The sequence below is a fragment of the Melozone crissalis genome, unplaced genomic scaffold (assembly GCF_028551555.1).
Source record: "Melozone crissalis strain CALT ecotype California unplaced genomic scaffold, PUWL_Pcris_2 ptg000038l_1, whole genome shotgun sequence".
Lineage (NCBI taxonomy): Eukaryota > Metazoa > Chordata > Aves > Passeriformes > Passerellidae > Melozone > Melozone crissalis.
Genome location: NW_026535816.1, coordinates 4,966,682 through 4,987,029, shown reverse-complemented (window position 1 = coordinate 4,987,029; position 20,348 = coordinate 4,966,682).

The window sequence follows — 20,348 nt, the reverse complement described above, 5'->3', positions numbered from 1 at the left end:
AATGCTTGTGTTTGGGAGTTAATGACTGAGCTGTAAATGTACTTGTCATGTTATAGCTGGACATGATAATATCTTGGTTCAGGGATACTTTTGTTTGTCCAAAGATTATTTGTTATGCAAAATTCCCATAGGCACAAGTAGGGAAAGTTCTCCTGCCTCCCTTCAGGTGGGTGTTGCCTCCTTTAGTAATTAATTACCCTGCCTGATCCCAGCAGATCGTATTGCCTGTTGTCCTGACTTGGGGGACTTTTTTCTGTCCCTGCTGCCTGCAGGTGGATGCATCTCCTATTTTGTCCCCATTCTGATGGACAGCCCTCTCAGGAGTCATCCATTTCCTTCATTTCTTGGAATTACCCAAAGTTCAAAAGTCACAGGTTGCTTTGACTGCTTCTGCGGCCTGAAGGCCCTCTAAAGAGGACTGGCTTTCCAGAAGTTTCCTGGAACTCCAAAGCTGCTTCACTACATCCAGCCCAGAAGTGGAAGCAGTTCAGGTCCTGAACTGAAAATATCAACATGTGTTTGGCACAGCAGGCACACACATATGTGAGTGAGGCCATAAACTTCAATGCTGCAGGTCAGTTCTTCAGGTTTAACTCTACCCAGGAGGCTGTTTAATCTTCTGCTCTTCTTCTTCAATTGCAGGCTTCATTTTAGACAAAACCAATACCAATGGGAAGGTAAAAGTTGTGTATTTTGCAGGCTTTCCTCTGCTGTCAAGCAAGAAACCTGGACCACACGGGAAGGAGAGCTCAGGGAGCTGCCAGGGTGGTGCTGCAGAGGAGCTCTCCCAGACACAGGTACAAAGGGAATTGTGCACAGCAGGATGGCTGGGACTGCTCTCACAGGCTGTCCCTGCTCCTTTAAAGAGCTTTGGTCCTCACAGTGACCACTGAGGGTGGAGCCAGACTTGTGCTGTACAGAGGGCAGAGACTTGGATTTGATGTGATCATTCCAAATCAAGTGTCTGCGAGACTCAGGCCTCAGTCACACAAGGAGTTGGCCACTAATCTGTCGCATCAGTCATAAAACCACAGAATAGTTTAGGCTGGAAAAGGACCTCACATCTCCCACTTCTCAGGAGCATCTTCTGTGTCCTTCAGGACCTCAGATTTCCATGGTGTTTTCTGAAGGCTTTTTGTTTTTAGTTTTTTTAAGAATGAGGAAGGGTGGGCCTGCCGTGAGTGCCGCAGAGCAGGAGTCCTGATTGCCCATCCTGAGCAAAGAGTCCCCAGAGCCAGGTGGAGCAGGGACCAGCCCACATCCTCCATGCCCTGGACACTTGTCCTCACCCATGGTTTAAACAGGACTGAAATTACTTGACCTCTGGGCCTGTGCTGGGAAAGAAATGAACTCTTCCACGTCCATGGTGGTGGCTGAGATCCGGTGCAGGACAATGGGGCCAGGAAGGGAAGGTCCCAGGGGAGCAGAGCTGCACAACCCTGCCTGACCCCATTCAGCTCCTGCCCTACCAGCACTGCTCACAGCCCTTTTCCTTGCTCTGGAAAGCAAGGATTAACAGGGTGTTTATTTGTTTATTGTTTCTTATGTTTTGTTTTTTTTTTTTTAAATCCAAAATCCTGGCCAGTAACAACTTTAGGCATCAAACAGAAGCGTGAAACAAAGTGCAATCATTATTGCCTTGCTTCTGCTGCTTCTGGGAAGTGAAAAGTCAGACAGATTAATGGCTTCACCCATGTGAATTTGGGTATCTGGCACAGAAGTGGAAGCAGGAATTCAATCTTCACAGCATCCATTATCACATAGCACTGATGACAAAATGCCTCCCTTTTAAGAAGGAAGGAAGAACTCTAGTTTTGTTCTGCTGGCTACATGAAGTGGGTATTTATCCCTGTTACTATCTTTAGCAGAAGATTTTGGTGGCTGGAGTAATGAATTTAAGCCTTTACCAAAGGAAAAATAGCCACGAGAGGGAACTAATTTAATTGTATAAAACTACCATTTTACATTTTATAATCTTTCCTGGGTCACTTTTTCCATTCCTACCTGCACTACATAAACATGTAGTGTTTATTAGAAATTTGAAGAGGATGGATAATGGTCTCTTTTGCTTGCTCAAAACTCTAAGGTGATGCAACTGGAATGCACAGGAGAATAGAGCAGATCTGCTCTTGTCTGCTTTCCTGGAGATAGGATTGTTTCTTTCTAAAGAAAATATTAAAGGTAATTCATAAAGATGAATAATATTATTTTTAGACTATTAAAATTTCCACTATTATTAGATTGCTACTCCTAGATAAATATTAGCCCTTTAGGAAGAAAAGCTTTTCTCACATTATCATCTACACGTGTATTTGTGTATAAATTAAACATTATGTTCATTACTATTATGCTGAGATTAAAATGGAATAAAATATTTTATAAAATAGAGGCTACACAGATCAGTGTTTTTATATCCCTAAAATAATTTTTTTTTTCATGCACTTCACAGTTGGCTTCTTACAAGAAACCACCAGAAATTCCAAGAGGACATTTCAAACCCTGCAGCCCAGTATTTCAAAGAAAAGAAAAAGCCAGGGGGATGCCTGAAGACACCCATTGCTGTGTTCCCCACTGTCCCTTTCAGAGCAGCACCACGGGCTCTCCACAGAGCCCTGCTGGGAATGAGACACTGGGTGCTGATTTTCCTGAGCCTGAAGACACAGACAGTGACAGCTCAGCCTGGGACTGGAAGGAAAAAACATGGAAATACACCTTTGAACCAGAGCACCTTAACAGGGAGACAAACACACTGTCATCTCTGGACTTGAAAGAGAAAGATGGCAAAGCCACCAGGCACCCAGAAGAGGAGTTTGAGCAAGAATTTAAGGAGGCAAAACAGAGGCAGCAGCAGCAGCCCTTGTGTGGCTCAGACAGGACAGAGCCAGGAGGGAGCAGTGCAGGCTGGGCAAAGAACAGAGCCCCCATGGCTCTGGACAAAAGGGATGCTGCCTGGACAAAAGAAGCGTTCCAACGCCCTGGCTGCCCTGGGCAACTGCCCCTCTTTGCAGATGGTTCTCCACCAGCTTCATTAGTGCACACCAAGGGTGCTCTGAGGGCTCCACATGTGGTGTCCAGGGAGCATGCAGCCACCCAGCCAAAGTCCCCGCTGAGGCTCATAGCCAATGCCATCAGAAGGTCCATTTGGGAGCCTCTGACCTCAGCTCCAGAAGGATTAAAGCAGGACTTGGACAGCAAAGTCAAAGCCTCCTCAGAACAAGCCTTCTTCAGCTTCCCCAGCGCTCCTGGGTATTCCCTGAGCCAAAGGAACAGGAACAACAATAACACTCAGTCACAGCATGCTAAAACAAGGGAGTGGGCAGGAAAATACGTAGGAGATGGGAGCCCTTACTCAAATCAGTCTCGTTCTTCTGTGGGTTCAGAAGGGATATCTCTAAGGGACTCCAGGGAGGAGGTATCCTTCACACCCCACAGGCCCTCCAAGACAGCCCATGTACCTCAGAAACCAGCTTGCACTAGGATGGAGGAGGTCCCAGGACTCCTAGAAAAGTTCACCTTTGAGGACAGTCCTCTGGGGACTCCCATGGATGAAATATGTGTCTGTAAGGAAAAGTCCACTCCCCTTTCATCTGCAGAGCCCAAGGACAGTCTGGGTGACTGTGCACAGAAAGGGTCACTCTTCAACAGACTGAGAAGCAAAGCTCATGAGAGGGAACGGAATTCCTTGGTGTCATCTCTGCCTGTCCTTAAGGACCATTCTCCAGAGAGGTTGTGCTATCCTTTCACAGGTGAGGACCCCAGTGGATTTACTTTATTATTATTATTATTATTATTATTTCTTCTTCCTCCTCCTTCCTTCTTCCTCCTTCTTTCTTCCTCCTTCCTTCTTCCTTCTTTCTTCTTCTTCCTTCTTCTTCTTCCTTCTTCTTCTTCCTTCTTCTTCTTCCTTCTTCTTCTTCTCCTTCTCCTCCTTCTTCTCCTCCTTCTCCTCCTTCTCCTCCTTCTCCTCCTTCTCCTCCTCCTTCTCCTCCTTCTCCTCCTTCTCCTCCTTCTCCTCCTTCTCCTTCATTATTATCAGTATTATCATCAGTATTCCTATTATTATTATTGCATAATAGCACTTAACCTTTGAAAGACCTGTGCATGCCTATGCAGGCACACACCTGTGGTGTGCTATGTTTGATTTCTAGGTATTTCCTACAATTTTGTGGCTAAAGTTTAGGAGTTGCTGCAGATTCAAAGGAGTGGAGTGGACTTGCAGGCAGAAGCATCTTGCTGGACCAGAGTTTGGTTTGCTGCTCCCTGCTGCTGGGACATGTGTGGGTCAGGGGTGGCAAGGCAGAGCGGCACGCAGGGCACAGCAGCTTCTGCAGTGACACTGGGCTGTGGAAGGGGGACGAGAGCAGGCAAGCAGAAGGACAAGCACCAAAAGCTCCAGTTTTTGCAGTGCAGAGTACATTTGTTTTCCCTGCATGAGGCACCAGAGACTGAAGCAATATGGTTGCAGCAGCAAGAAGCTTTGCTCTGTGTTTGTGCTTCCTCAGCACGTGTCTCCTCAGCTCTGCCGTCAGTGACCACTGTGGACGTACTTTTGGGAGCTTTGCAGTGTCATTAATATCCCCTTGTTGTTCAATCTGAGAGGAGAGAGCACCTTATTGACCTCCTCTGACCTATTTGTGAGTCTATCTGGGCAGTGATTAAAAGGCATCAATTTTCTTGTTTGCTTGCTAGAGCAAGGTTAGTATTAGAACTGCAGACAAGTCCAAGAAATATTAATGCCAGACCAAGAGCAGTCTGAGTGATGTGAGCAGAGGCTCAGAAAGAATTAGGTGCAGCACAGATTCAGGTGTGAAATATTTTTGCAGTAATTGGTATGTTGTGCTCATACTGAAATGGGAAAAGTTCTTGCAGGTTTGAATAATGCTATACTTGATTTATGCTGAAAATATTTTGAAATAACATGCTGGTGTAACGTGTTGGATTCCTCTGCTGTCCAAGCCAGAAGAGAAATTATTAAATTATTACAATTATTGAATATAGGCAATGCAAGGTCTGTTTAGAAAAAAAAGAAAATGAAGCTCTAATCTAGTGATTTGCCCAGTAATCTGTTATCTTCAATGTTTCAACATTGTAGCTCTCTGAAGTTTTTAAAACATTCATATTTGAATAAATCTGTATATAGTAAAACTAGTAAAGAGCTGAGTCCTGTTTGACTCTCAGAAATGGCATTTCTGTCTCATACAGGCCCTTGTCAGAGGCCCAGGCTTGGCAAACTTTAGCCATGAAGTGATGACAAGCTTTAGCACACACTTCTTGTTATTATTTTCCTCTCTTGAAATTTACTACAAATTTCAGAAAATTTCTTTAATGGAAAAAAGTACTCCCAGCATCTATTTCAGATTTTTTATTTACTGCATAAATATCTTTAAGGCTTTTGTCTTCTGATGCTTCCTTTGTGTTCCAACCTGCAGTAAAACTGCCCCCAAAAAACTGATCAATGAAATTGTTCAATCAGATGGCTGTTTTCTCCTAAGCCTACTTGACCTTTTGAAATTCAAAAAAATGCCTAAGTGCCATGTTAATTACTGATCCTTTAGGCAGGATAGCCAGTTCAGCTGATGAGGAAATTCAACGTGCTGTGAGCTCTCTTTGCTGGTTTTGTGCTCACTCAGACTGGGAACGGATTGCTTGCAAATGTTTCAGGTTCCCATGACTGCATTGTTGTGCCCCAGAAGCTCTGTGTTTGCAGTGTCTGCTCAGTGAGGACACTGATTTTGTATTTTAGAAGGGGAGCTGAGGCACCAGAAAATTCATGACAGGCATAATAAGACCACATGAGAAATCTGTGGAGAAGCAGAGATGTGAAACCAAGCCAAGTCCTCTCTTTCTGCTGCTCATTGTTCTGGATTCCTACTGGCCATTCCTTCCATTTCCTACCAGCTTCCATCTCATTTTGCACACCAGTGCCCCAGGAGATGTGTGTAACTTTATCTCTCTCTCTTGTAAAACACTGAAGTTCTTACAGTGGTCAGGATTAATCCCATGACTTCACAAAAATATGCAGTCTTGGACAGTTGTGGAGGAAGCCAAGAGATGAATACAGCATCTTGTTATCAGAACAGTTCCTGCTCCAAGACGTTCTGTGTGTTCAGGCTGCATGGCACAGAAACAGCCCAGGGAGGAAAGGGCAGGGAGCTGTGACAGGCAGATGGACACCAGGGCTGGGATTCCCTGGGAATCTGCAGGACAATCAGAAATGCTCGCACATCTAACTCAGGGCATCACCTCAGGAGCTCTTCACATCACAGCTCCCTTGTTTTCCAGGGCTGGGATTCCCTGGGAATCTGCAGGACAATCAGAAATGCTCCCACATCTAACTCAGGGCATCACCTCAGGAGCTCTTCACATCACAGCTCCCTTGTTTTCCAGGGCTGGGATTCCCTGGGAATCTGCAGGACAGTCAGAAATGCTCGCACATCTAACTCAGGGCATCACCTCAGGAGCTCTTCACATCACAGCTCCCTTGTTTTCCAGGGGACCTCAGGCTTCCTGGGAACATGAGTACCTTGTTCATGTTAAGGGAGAGGTTCTCAAAAGCATTGCACTTCCATCTGAGGGCTCGTTCAACATACGCTAATTTGAAAATGAGGGAGATGCTAGAGTACTCAGGAAATAAGAAATACGCAATAAATAACTCCCAGTCTGACGGAATGAGATGCCTGGAAAGTGAAAGCCCAAGTCTAGAGGACCTGAGTTAATATTTGGAAAAGAACCTACATTTTTGGGATCAGTTCTGCAGCAGCTCAAGCTTTAGGCTTGTCATATTTGGAGGCAAATTATTATCATCTAACTTTAGTACTGCAGTTCTAAATTTCAGATCTTAATGACTCAGTAAAGTCCCTAAGTTTGAACATTGTTCTGTTTGTTTTGTCCAAATTCTCACAGCTGTTGGCTAAGTTCTGCCTATCTCACCCTGTTTGGTTGGAGGGGGTTTTTGGGGGTTTTTGGTTTGGGGATTTTTGTTGTTTGTTTGTCTTATTGTATGGAGCAGGCTGCTTCTCCTCTAGACCTTGTAATGCTTCCTAAATTATTGATATCAGCCAAAGGGGAGGACAATGGGATGAACACGTTTCATGGATCCTGAGTTTAAATTAGGGCTGGAGGCAAAAGTCCTAATTCAGCCCTGGGACCCAGAGCAAGGCAAAGAAGAAATATCTACACTGGGAGAAGGGGAGGAGATTTCAATCGGAACACACCTAGAAAGCCAACTGTTGCCTTGTAGATACAAAGAAAAACTAACAGTGTTTGCTTTAAATTATGGACATTTCCAGGATGGCCAGCTGTTAATCATTAACCTGCAGCAGGTTGAAGCATAGAGACAGATGTTCCAAAAGAGGTTTTATTTTCTGAATTAAAGAGAATGAAGCTACGCATTAGACAAATTAAGAAGAAGTTCAAATATTTACACCCAGTTGAAACAAGATGCTGGAAAAACAGGCAAGATAAAGTTGCTGCAATTAAATGTAATTTAATTTATAATTCTGAAAGCATGTTTCTTCCAAAGGCAGACTTTGAGTTTTCCTTATGGAGCGTATTGTTGTGATGTACAGATTTTCCTGACTTCTTATGGCATTTTAATCAACAGCCCAATGATGTGATAATATTCCTAAAGCAGAAAAATAAGTGACATTTGTTTAGACATAATTAATGAAATATTTATGTTGCATGAGGCTGTGTGATAAAGCCCTGTTCTCTTAGTCCATTTGCTTCTGATTACATTTGTGATTTTTTTATATGACCAGACATTCTGACGCCAACTATTTTACACTGAGCAGATGTCATGTAGTAAAAATGGGTGCCAGATGCTACAAGCCACATAAGGGTAATTTGTTTAAGAGCTGGCTCAGACTTTGTGCATTCAATTACACTGTATAGTGAGCCTTATACAATCATTTGGGTAATATGGCTAACTTCAGATATACATTTTAATGAATGTTGAGTGCATTCAGACCAGCGTGCTACATGCAGGGTGCTCAAGGAATTAATTTATTTGTTTGGAGTACCTAGAAAAAAATAAAATATATGGCCAGACAGTTTTTGACATGGATAAAAAATTTAATTAGTGTTGTCAGCTGAATGTCCAAATTGCTCTAGGTGCTGCTGATTAGAGCTCAGGGCAGGTGCAAAGTGTCTGTTTAAGTTAAAGAACAGTATTTTTTGCTTCACTGATCGTTTTGTTATTGTGTTTTAGGATATAAACACATACCTGTCAGAAAACAAGCTGCTGACTATTCTACTTCATCCTCTGATGAGGAGTTTGAATCCAAGCCTTCATTAACACACAAGGTAATTTGAGTTGGAAACAGAAAGGTCTTTCCCTAGTTGGGCTGTATTTAAAATTCATCATATGATTTTGATCTAAAACATGCAGCAGTTCCTCAGAGTGGGGATTGGAACATTGGAGGTTACATGTCATTACATTAAGACTGATGAACATCAACAATTCTTTTGCCTCTTTGGACCTTCAATTTCCCCTGGTTATACCAGCACTGACAGAGGAGGTCTTCATCTGACAAACAGAAATGTTTCACTGAAGCTGCTTTGAAGCTGATTCTTAAGTGGCCTTAAATAAGTAGCCCAACAAGCAAGCTATTGAAAAAAAACAAACCAAACAGATGCAGATTTCCTCTGGGGGAATGCAGATTCATTGGAGAAGAGCTGCAGGCAGGTTGCCTGGAAAACACTCTGTTTGTGGCTCACCCACTTGTGCTGATTAGGATAAATCCCCCCCAGGCCCTGTACCCCAAAAGGGCTGACAGCAGGAGCTGGGGGCTACAGCCCCCTGAACCCTCCAACCAAACACAGCTTTTGTTGTCTGAATGGCTCACCATAAAGCTGTTATATCTCTTTCCTGTGCAGGATATCAGTAAATGTGATTTATAGTATGAGGGGACCTTTTGATTTGGGGGTGGGGGGAAGAGGAAGGAAAGCAAAGTACTGAAAAAGACTGAAAAATATCAGTGCCAAGTGGGACTTTGAATGGAAAAAGTGGAGCCAGAGCAGAGCAATGTGTGGAGCACTTGTCCCCAGAGGCTCTGTGTCAGGGTGTGCTGAGATGGCAGGAATTCTTCATTCATCTTGCCTGTTACAGGAAAGGCAATCTGCAGTACAATAACGTCATGGGGAATTAAAGCAGGTTTAAATAAAATAGAGAAAAGAAGGGAGGCATGGGAGCAAGCTGGATAGGAGTGACCCCAGCAGTTCAGGGAGGGCAGGACCAGGGCAGGAGAAGGCAGAGCTCCAGGAAAGCTGCCAGAAAGGGGAAGAAGGATCAGCTGTTGCACATGGGCATTACCAGCAGTTCAGTTTGGATGCACATTCCCCACTCGGTGTGCTTCTCTCAGCTCCCTCCTACCAGCCCTCTTCATGCCGCTTCTGGCTGCTATTTTGCCAGTGCCACCGTTTCTATCTGGCAAAACTTGGTGGGAATAATTTTAGTGACTTCGTGGCTAGTTAATTTTTAATTTTGCCCCTGCCTCCTCAAAAATGGGAACACCACAGCATTGAAGCACTTCAGGACAGCTTGGGTCAAAGGCAAGATGGAGAAATGGCAGTGATTCCCTGGCAGGTGATTCCCTGTGCTGTCCTGATCTCCCAACAGCAGCAAGTGCCCTGGGGAAAAGCAAAAGTCTCTGTAATGCAGCACAGCAATGGCGTTAGGGAAGGTTTCACAGGGCTTCAAGTAGTGTCCCATGATGTGAATTCACCACTTTAGAGCTCCAGCGATGGAAATGGGTTGCATTTCCTTAAACTGGTGCTTTCCCCAGCCTCTGCATGGCCGTGTATAGTGGGATGGTTGTATACAGCCAGCTTTGTGATTTGGAAATGTTTTATTCACACCCACTTAGGGCTGCCTTGGGAGCTTGTAAAGCTCTAAAGGCAGCATGGCAAATGCCTGTAAATGCTCCTACATGGCTGTTTCCCTTCTGCCTGCAGTAGCTGAGCCTGCTCTGGGCAGGGGATGGGCTCAGACTGTCCCCAGGGTCAGTGCCACCCTCGATGGCTCCGTGGTTCTGGGGGAGCTTTGAGGAAAGCTGCAATGGCAGACTCGTGCTTTGATTGCCTTTCTCTTTCCCTCTGTGTCTCTTACAGGCAAAAAAGGCTCTCAGAAAGAGAAGGAAGCTGGAGAAGGAGACAAAGCAGTTGATTAAACAAGAGGAGCTGAAGAGGCTTCACAAAGCACAGGTGAAAATGCAGCTCACAGATGTCCCCCTTGTCCCCAGGAGTGACTGGTGAGGATGGGGGGACCCAAAGGGGCCCTGCAGCTCCCCTCCTCAGCATGGCTCTCTGCTCTCTGTGCTGAAATGCCCAGCAGCAGCAGCAGGAAGGGGCCTGTGCCAGGGCCCTGACAAACCCATGGAGATCATCAAAATTGGCATCATAATTTTGTAGATGTGCACGAAGAACGAGAGGGAATAGTGGCTGGAAATAAGAGAAGGGAGCTGAAGAGGGAGAGAGATAGAAAGGGGAAGTAACATCAGCCCTGTAGAATGTACGAAACTCAGCCATTACCTCTGTGCATGACAGGAGGATACAAAAATGCAGTGATGGCTTTTGTTCTCTCCCTGCTACAACAACGAAAGTGAATCATTTTTCCCCTTAATGACAGAGAGCCACTTCATTTTATACAGGCCCTGCTATTCAGAGAATGCTAGGAAAGCTCTGCACTCTACTGATGTGTGATTATTTCCAATTACAGTTTAAGATTTGTACATGCACTTCTGCACAATTTGATCTCAGATGTATCCTGCTCAATACATGGGAAGAGAAGCTGTGTTTTAGTTTTTTATCTGGGAATTGTAAATGATCTCCAGGTGACATTAGATGCATATGTGACTACTCTTGTTTCAATGCTTTGTGGAGACAATGAAGTCCAAACTTTTTGAATGATCTTTTGTATTTGTTAGGCTGTTGCTGAGGGCTTGGCTTGGAATGCCCTAACACAGCCTGAAATGGGAACTGCTGAGCATCTCTCTTTGACATTTCAACCTTTTAAGGTGTTTCATGCTTTTTATCCCCACCATACCTCTAAAAGTCTTATTTCAAAGGGAATGTAGAAATCCTTCCTGAAGTGCCACTGAATTGTCACAGCTATTAGACCCTTTTCTTTCTGGGTCAAAAGCTGGTGAAATATGAAAGCAAACCAAACAAAATCCCATGGACAATAAAATAGCAAGCAGAGCTTTCCAGCTGTAAACCTTCCCTATTTATATGAGCTTCACTAATGTAATATCTCTGAATATATGTCTCTGAATGTGAAAGTATTGACTTTGTGCACCTTGTGAGACACAAAAATGTTGTGATCTCTTTTTTTACAATGGGAGAGCTAAAACTCAGAACAAGCTGAGGTTCTTTTGGTGCCTGTGATACTTAGATAAAATTGTGACAGACACCTGGTGGCATATTTGAATTGCCTGGGACACTCAATGAGTTGGCAGGAGCCACGACTCCTCCAAGACCTTTCCAGCTGTTTCTCTGGGAACTGAGACCATCTTTTGGCTCTGAATTTTGAAGCTGTGTCTGTAGCTTTTCTATCATTACATTTTTGCAGGCAATCCAGCGCCAGCTAGAAGAACTGGAGGAAAGACAAAGAACTTTGGAGATTTTTGGTGTCGAACTGGAGAGAGAACTAAGAGGAGAAGCAGGTACACAAAGCAGTTTGCTTGTTCAGTGGTGGGATTTTTAACCTGTGGTGGGATTTTTAACCTGTTCCAAAACACAGGGTTTTAATGGTTGTCATGGAAATAGTTTGGTGCAAAATCTGAAAAGGAACAATAACTGGCAGGACAAAAATGATTGATAAACCTTTTTCTCAAACTCTCTGTTAGCTCAAGCACCTTTACATTGAATACTTTAAATTTTCTGTTGGTTATCATAGATTTGGAATGAATGGCAATGCTATTGAATGTGAATTTACACTTCCCCCAACACCACCTCCCCCACACTTTTTTTTTTTTTAATTTAAGTCCCATCCTGAGCTAAATTTCATCTTGTGGAGGGAACCAGTGAGGTTTCCAGGAGCTGTATCTCAGTTACCAAGCCAGCAGCAGCCCGTGCCTAGTAACAGAGTCTTTAATGACTTTCCTGGAGTGTGAAATGCCATTAATATGATTAGAGCCAGTGGCCATGCTATAGCAACAGCAGCCTGCAGGCACACACACAGACCCCACCAGCACAGCTCTTCCCCTGGAGGATGGCAGGGGATGGCAGCCTTGTGTTCTCCTGACAGGCACTTGCACAACATGGAAAGCCCAGATAGGTTCTGGCACCTGATCTTGTTGTTGTCTTAACCAGGCAATCCAGTCCAACCCCTCCATGCTGGTCTTTTGAATGCCACATTTCATAGCAGCTCCCACCCCTATTCTGAGCACTAATCAGTTCAGCAAGAGAGCATTCACCCAAACTTTCATATTTATTAACTAATTTCCTAGAATTGACCGTGTCAGCCTATTCCAAATTTTATTTAAAAATTTATAATCTATTTTTCTTAAATGAAATCTTAACCCTTTATCAAACAGCACCCCACTTACTGCCTGTGAGAAAGTCTGCTAGAAAGGCTGTGAGAATTATAGAGTTAGCTTTTTTCTTCTGATTTTTATGAAGGTGGTTGTTTTTTGTAAACCTCAAAAATATAGAGGGACGAGAAGCTTCTAGCTCTTGGGATAGACACAGAATGCCAGGATAAATGGCCTAGAGCCACTTCTTGTTGTTGCTGTTTTGACAATCGCATTTCCTGAAGAAGGCTGCCTGCCAAGAGATCGATGCTTCTCATTCTCTTACCATCCCTGGTAATTGGATTGCCCTCATTAAGGTGAAAGTACTGGTTTTTTTCTCCCTGTTGATTGTTTGTGTGTAGGTGGCCAGTTACAAATAGGGCAGATACTGAAAGGTAGGATGTTACTGTCTCTCAATAACTCTTGTGGTGCAAAAGCCATGAGCTCCCCAGACAAAATGTGAGTGCTTTGTTGCTCACAGTAACATGTGTGTAATGATGCAGGAACTTCTGAATTTAATATTCTGTTCAAGCTTCCTAAAAATAATGAGCATTACTTTTTAATGAATGACCAGTGTTTATCAGGTTAAGTTGTATTTAAGCAGGTCTGCGCTTATGCAATTCAAGTGATTTAATAGGTATTATTAAGGTAATTAGAAAACGATCACAGTTCAGCAATAATATTGAGCTGCAAAGGTTGTGAATAACCAAATTTAGAGGCAGGCCTGCAAACAGCAGTTTGCAGTGACATTTACGCAACTCTCCTCTAATAATTCTGCAAGCCTGGGATGAATGGCCTCTTTGTTAGGGGGAGTTATTCATTAGCTCCTCAACTGAATTAGAAGAGAACATGCGTGGGTGCGAAACAACTGCCATGAAGACTGATGAGCAAAATGAGGTTTTGATGATCTTGTAATTGTAGTGACAATAATTCATGCATTAGGGAAAAAACCACAAACCCAAAAAAAAAACCACCCCCAAAAATGAGAAGAAATAATATCAGTCCTATGAATAATTTTTCATGTTCGTTATTTCCTTTATTCTGCTTCAAAATACCAAATAATAAATCACTGATGTACCATTGCTTTGTTTTCCACTGACATTTGTGAAGGCTTATGGAGAGCTTCTGCCTACCAGAAAATACAGAAATAAAAATCGCAAAACACGTTTTCCACTGAAATTAGCATAAGGGCTCAGTTGACTAATCAAGTCATGAACAATGATAGCAAAGAAGAAAAGCAATGTTGAGAGAACGTTAGGAAATGTCTCCATGCTTTGGAAGGTGAATAAATATCTGCACATGTTGGAGCTAGTTTTTGATTTCACAAAAAACATAGCTGAGGTGTCTCGGAATTTTCAACAGAGTCAAAAGAAATAAGCTGCAAGCCTGTAGAAATAAGGAATATGAGGTTTAACTGTACCTAAAAAGGTGCAATAGAAATAGGGAATATGAGGTTTAACTGTACCTAAAATGTGCAATAGAAATAAGGAATATGAGGTTTAATTGTACCTAAAAAGGTGCAATAGAAATAAGGAATATGAGGTTTAACTGTACCTAAAAAGGTGCAAACTGGCCAAGATCCCTTTACAGTGTGATGACTGTAAGAAGGGGCAGTGAAGCATCAACCTGAGAAGGTTCAGGTTTTGAGAGGAGTGTTCAGTAAATACTCCTCCACAGCCTATATACAATTCCCTCAAAAGTGATGAAAATAGAAATGCCTCTGATGTAATAAGAAGAATGGCTGACTTTCAAATGGATCTCAGTCAAGAGACTCGGGTAAACCAGGACAGGTTTGCTTTAGCAATGCTGTAGGGAAAAGTCAACATGGCTCACAAAACAAACTCACAAACTGTTTTTCCTCTAACCTATTAAAAATATCTGTCAAACTGTATCATCCAAAATGCTTCTTTGGTTTGTTCTGCCCTTGGAAGGCATCGAGCGCTCCATCAGACTTAAATAAGTATTTAAATTGCTAGTAACAAACATTTGAAAAGCTCAGGGGAAAAATGCCACTGGGAACACTTAGGGGGATTCTGTGGGATGGAGGAGGAGGCAAAACAAGGGCTACTTTTATTGCATCTTTTTGTGGATTTTATGAAAACGATTGGTTTTTTGCAAACTGCAGCATCTTTGCTTACCTCAATCAAGCTACAATACACAGTCTTTTATTAGAGAGACAGAGTTTCTAAAGTGTGGCAGCAGGCAGGAACAGGCAGAACAGATGTGGGAGGTGTGCTGGCAGTGCTACCAGTGTTGCTGTAATTCTGCATCAAAGGGAGATGGGGTGGCTTTGTTTTGTGAAAAAATGAATGGAAAAGGTGAAATCGAGGATGTTAAAAAGGACAGCAAGGAAAAGAAATACATATGTGCTCTGACTTGCCATTTGAAAACACTTCATTGCCAAAGAGTTTTGTTCAGATGGTATTTTAGGAGAGTAAAGGTCCTTACCCAGTGAGAGAGATCCACCCTTTTCTACAGCAAGGCAGAGTCAAGCTGTGAGCTCTTTGGGAGAAAGGCTGTCCATCAGTGATGCCCTGTGTTATAAAACCACCCAGTTATCATAGATTTGTCATTCAAAGCAGATGCAGATTTAGAGGCCAGTTGACAAGTGAAGGGAAATTTGGAGAGCATTTGCAGTGGTGTGTCTGATGCCCACTGCAAGCAGGGATTAAGCTGCCAGTGTGCACATCCTGAAGGCTGATGGTGTTAATGGAATATCCACCAAGACACAGTTCAGCTCTGAAGCCCACTTTCAGAGGAGACACTGAGCTAAGAGACAGAAATAGTGCCCAATATGTGATTATTTGAAAGGAAAAACTTAAGGACAACTTTTTTTTTTTAAAATCCAGTGCATCTTTAGCTGCAATAAGCCACAACTGTCAACCAAAAATCGACAAAAATGTCACACCTGTTGTACTCAGCCATTACTGGGGTAAGTCACACCAAAACCATCTCCATTTGGAGCCATGTAGGCTTACACAGGAGAACTTAGTTGGCAAAAGCATTGGAAAGAAAGCACACTCAAGTCTCCCATTTCCCACAGATTCAGGCACAAAGGATGAAAATCAGATGCTACATGAATGGTTTGAGCTGGTCATGGAGAAGAATAAATTAATGCGTTACGAGTCTGAGCTCCTGATTATGTAAGTAAGAACAAGCATAAGTATTAAAGATGGGAGGGGAGAGGGAAAAATGTACTCACAACTCACAATACACCTGAACACCTTGCTGTGTGCTGCATTTGAGACAGCTGAGGAATAAAATCCAGAGTAGCTCTGGAGGCCCTTCATGTGTGGGTTCAGCCCTGTGCAGAATTACAATGTGGGTGCCACCAGCAAAGCACAGATGGTTCAAAGCCTTAAGCATTGCTGTGCATGGGGGAGTTTAACCCCATACCTAATGTAAAAGGTGGCAGTGGTACTCCTGGAGCTGCTCTGGAGATGCTGGCACAGGAAAACCTTTCAGCTTTGGCAGCCCATGAGGAGAAAATTATGTAAACAGAACACAGAATCCCAGAATTGAAATCATGTTAACATATACGTCTTCACTGAAAAAAGCTGCTTCTTTAACATACTTTTTGCTGCACCCAGAGCCCAAGAGCTAGAATTGGAGGACCACCAAAGCAGGCTGGAGCAAAGGCTGAGAGAGAAAATGGCCATTGATGGTAAGTCAGAGGGGATAGTGTGCTGCAGCCCACAGGGACAGACTGTGCCAGCCCTGCTTGCTCCAAAAAGGGTGGCTGAGGCTCCTGTGCTCCCTCAGGCAGCTCTCCAGGCCAGCTGATGATGGACACCAATGGAAAGTGACTTCTGTCACCTAAGAGAAGATATTTTCTGCACTTATGCAGCATTGCTGGGCACCACAGTGTTTTGGGACTGCTGTGAAGTACTTGGGATTACAGCCTGGGCTTGTCCTTTCATTTGGGATTTGAAAAGGAGCGTGGGGAGGAGCAATGCAGGGAGAAGAGTGCTTCCATAGCACTGAGTATCCCAAAATATCCTGATTTGTTCTAGGCATGTGGATTGCAAGTGATGGCAGGTTTCAGTACATTTTCTGAAAAATGCTTTCCATTTCCTTACAGGTACTACATTTCATGTAGGGATTTTTAACTAATGAGCTAAATTTAAACTACAGCTTAATTGCTTCTATAATTAAGTAGTGCTTTTCCTATCCCTTCCAGTCTAAATTTTGTACCAGATCTACTATAGACTCTAGGAACCCTAATGATCAACTTCAAGTGGCCCAAATCCAGGAGAAAATTCTCCTGAGCTGTAACTTTACCAATACTAACTGCTATTGACTACATTTGTCGTTGATGATAATGTTAATTCAAGCTGTTAAAATGCAAACAGTGATCTGGTTCTTAACCTCTTTTTTGTGGCCTTTTAGACAGCCTTAAAGATGAGATGGATCTGAACGAGGAGGATGAAATTTTTACCGAGATGATGAAAGTGGTTGAAGAAAGGGACAGACTCGTATGTGCCTTAGAAGAGCAGAGAGTGAAAGAAAGAGCAGAAGACCAGCACTTTGAAAGCCTTATTTTATCTACAGGTTATCAGCTGAGCAGGATTTAAACAGCCACATGCTGGAAATAAACATCCTTTCAGCAGTATTCCCTCTCACGGAGATCCGCTCTTCTGGAAAATGAAGGAATTCAAATTTTAAATCAACTTATTTGGGAAGCACGTCATTTTGTTATCAAAAGCTTTAAAGCAGGTCTTTTGCTTAGCCCAGAGACAGTCATTTCACTGTGAGCTCAAAGGATCACTGGGATCCAGATTTGGACTGACTGTGTCTGTCTGACAGGCACCAGGGCCAGCGAAAGGGAAATCAGAGCTCCATTATGCTCTTGGAATTTTATTTTAATGCTGAGGGTAGAGTTTCTGAGGAACACGATGACATCATTTAGTATTTCTGAGACAGCCTTACTCTCCATCTGTTTGTCTGAATCTCTGTGTGGATTTGTTAATATTTTGGCACAGCCAAGCCGTGGTCAACTATAGAAAAGTCAGAAAACAAGCATCTCATAAAAATAGGGTTAGTCTTTATTTCTGGTGGAGGAAGAGTCATTTGACTAATAACTACATATGAGCACTTGCTGAAACTACTGTAAATGCAATGCCAGAAATTAATTTTTCAGGTATTTATAAGTTTTATTGCACTGTGTATTTTTGAACAAGAAGTTAAAGCATTATTAAATGCCTGCAATTTGTAAAAGGGTAAGGGATTATCAAAGGGGTGACTATCCTTACAGCTGTTACATGCACAAAAAAGTTTCTGTATATCAGAGACTAAGGTCTTTAAAATCAGAAAAAAAGATAATTTAAAAATAGTAATTCAGTCCCAATTGGACTATAGGGCAGAATTTACTAGGGTATAGTTTAAAATTTCTTCACAAAACACATCACAAATTGTGTTGTTGTGTGTAATAAATGGTATAGTAGTTAAAGACTTCCCTGACAACCATCCCATAAAAGAACTGCAAAAATGTTGAGTTTTTAGTATCAACATTTGATAGAAAATATTGTGAGTGTATTTCAATTACATTTATCCTGCTGCTTGAGAATATATATTTTTTGCTTAAAGGGACCATCTCCTATCTTTTTTGTACATGCATTTGTAGATATTGGTAAAAAGGCATGCAGATATTCTCCTAATTTAAGTAACTTCTCAAATCTGAGATAACTCTGCCAATTTAAGATTGGTAATATTCCCAGCTGTATGTGTGATACAGTAGATTTTCAAACTGGAAAAAACAAGAGGAAACTGAAAGACTGTTTTTTGAATATCATTTTACCTCATGCTTTGAGAATTCTCATTATTTTGTGAATGGTGCTAATTTGCAGCATCTGCCTGTGGTACAGCCAAAGATAGAAGCATTCCTATTAAAAAAGCTTTAAACTGAAAAACCTCTTGGTGGGTACTGGTAAAGTAACAGACACACTGGATCCTGTCACAATAATTTCTGAGTTATCTTTAGGGTTGGTTTTGTTTTGTTTTTGTTTTTCATTCTTTATTGCAAGAAATTTGAAATATCCTTTCTAAAGGTAAAAGCAAGTTTTTGCTATTGGTCACAGATAAATAATATACCTCTGTTGGTGCAAGCTTTATGCTATTGCTCTGCAATATTTATTTATATCTATTTATTAGACTGTTTAGAGAGGGTGAGAGTGTCTGGTAGCATCTTACAGTTTGGATGTTGGCTCTGATTTTGATTGAAAAATGTGTATTTCTACAGCTGTGTGCAGCAAAACTGTGCCTGGTAGAGTAGACAGCTCTATAGGTTTGGTACATAATTAGCATTAAAATATGAATTAAGATTTTAAACAGTGTTCTCAGTGACTGCAACTTGAAGGGATATCCTTAAAATACAGCATTCAGGGCTTTAACATACAATTTGTCTTCCATCACAGTGAAAAGATATGGAAGAAATACTTAAATGTTTTCCAAAATAACCACCAGACTTTTTTTTCCCCCCTCTCATTCATAGGCTAAGCATACCTGATCTTCAGATGAAATATTTACTGAGATGGATTGCAGTGATTGATTCTTTAAACTAACTCTATTACTTAAGACTGACACAAAGTAGGAGAGGCAGAGCAGCAATAAATATTTTCATTTTCTCTGTTGAGATCTGCCGGTATTTCCAGTTTGGTGAAGAAAATTTCTGGGTTTTATCACTGTCCCCAATCCTCCCTCATGCAGTCCTGTAGAAAAAGACAGTCTAGGAAATGTCATCGTTTTCTGTGAAAATCATAATGATTCCAAGGTATTCTTCAAAAGTTTGAAAGCAAAATTCTTAGAGCTTTGCAAAGGAGGAGAATTCTGCAGAAATCTCCAGTTACATCAAAGATTGGTTTTCTCACCTCACTTTTACAATTAAGTAGTCCCATTCACATTAGTCTTGCTGCTGCAAATATGCCCTGAGATTTCAGCTTACAGCAGACAGATTCCTGTTCAGCTATAAAACCAAACTCCTAAGGGTGCTTTCCCTTGAGCTTCAAAGACTTGCACTCTTGAGAGTATCAGAGTCTGCAGGAGCTGAGGGCCATCAGAACTTTATGGACATCAAAAACATTCTTTGCTAAAGAAGCACTTTTCTGGATGCCCTGTGGTGGTTGCACGTGTTCCACCCAAAACTGTCTGCTCCTTGGTGGAAAAACCTGTCAGGCTACTGCTGCCCTGCCTGATATTGAGTTCCTCACAAGATCAGATCCAAAAATAAACTGTGCAAGTGATTTAGAAAATCATAAACTCCTAAGTTGTTTAAAGCAGGTCTTTGTGTATTGTGAGAGTAGAGAAGGGGGTTAAAAAAAGGAGAAGCTATGTGCACTGTTGCCAGGTCAATTTATTATGGCTGGCTTCTACTAGAAATGTATTTAAACACTGGTTTGGTTATCAGTTTTCTTGCTGCTCAATCTTTTCTGTAACTTGGCTCCCTAATTTATAATAGATTTGTTCATTTTGAAGTTGATGGCACTGTCATTTTGGGGTATAGCACTGTCATTTTGGGGTATAACGTGATGTGCTGGAATGTACTGAGTGTGTCTAAACGGGCTGGTTGTGAGAAATTATCTATTTGAAAGAATAAAATTCTGGCTCACTCTTGAAGTCCCCCGATAATTTCCATAGAAATTTCTTTCTACTGACACCTGCAGCACAATAATGTGTGATGAGGACAGATCTTTAGCTAAAGAAATTAAATCATCTTCTGAACTCATGTACCAGTAAGTAATCACAGCATCTTGCCACGCACAGATTCCTTTTGTGGCTCAGAAATAATGACACTGAGGTTAGGGGGCATCTCTAACAGAAGAGATTACAAACCCCAGGAGA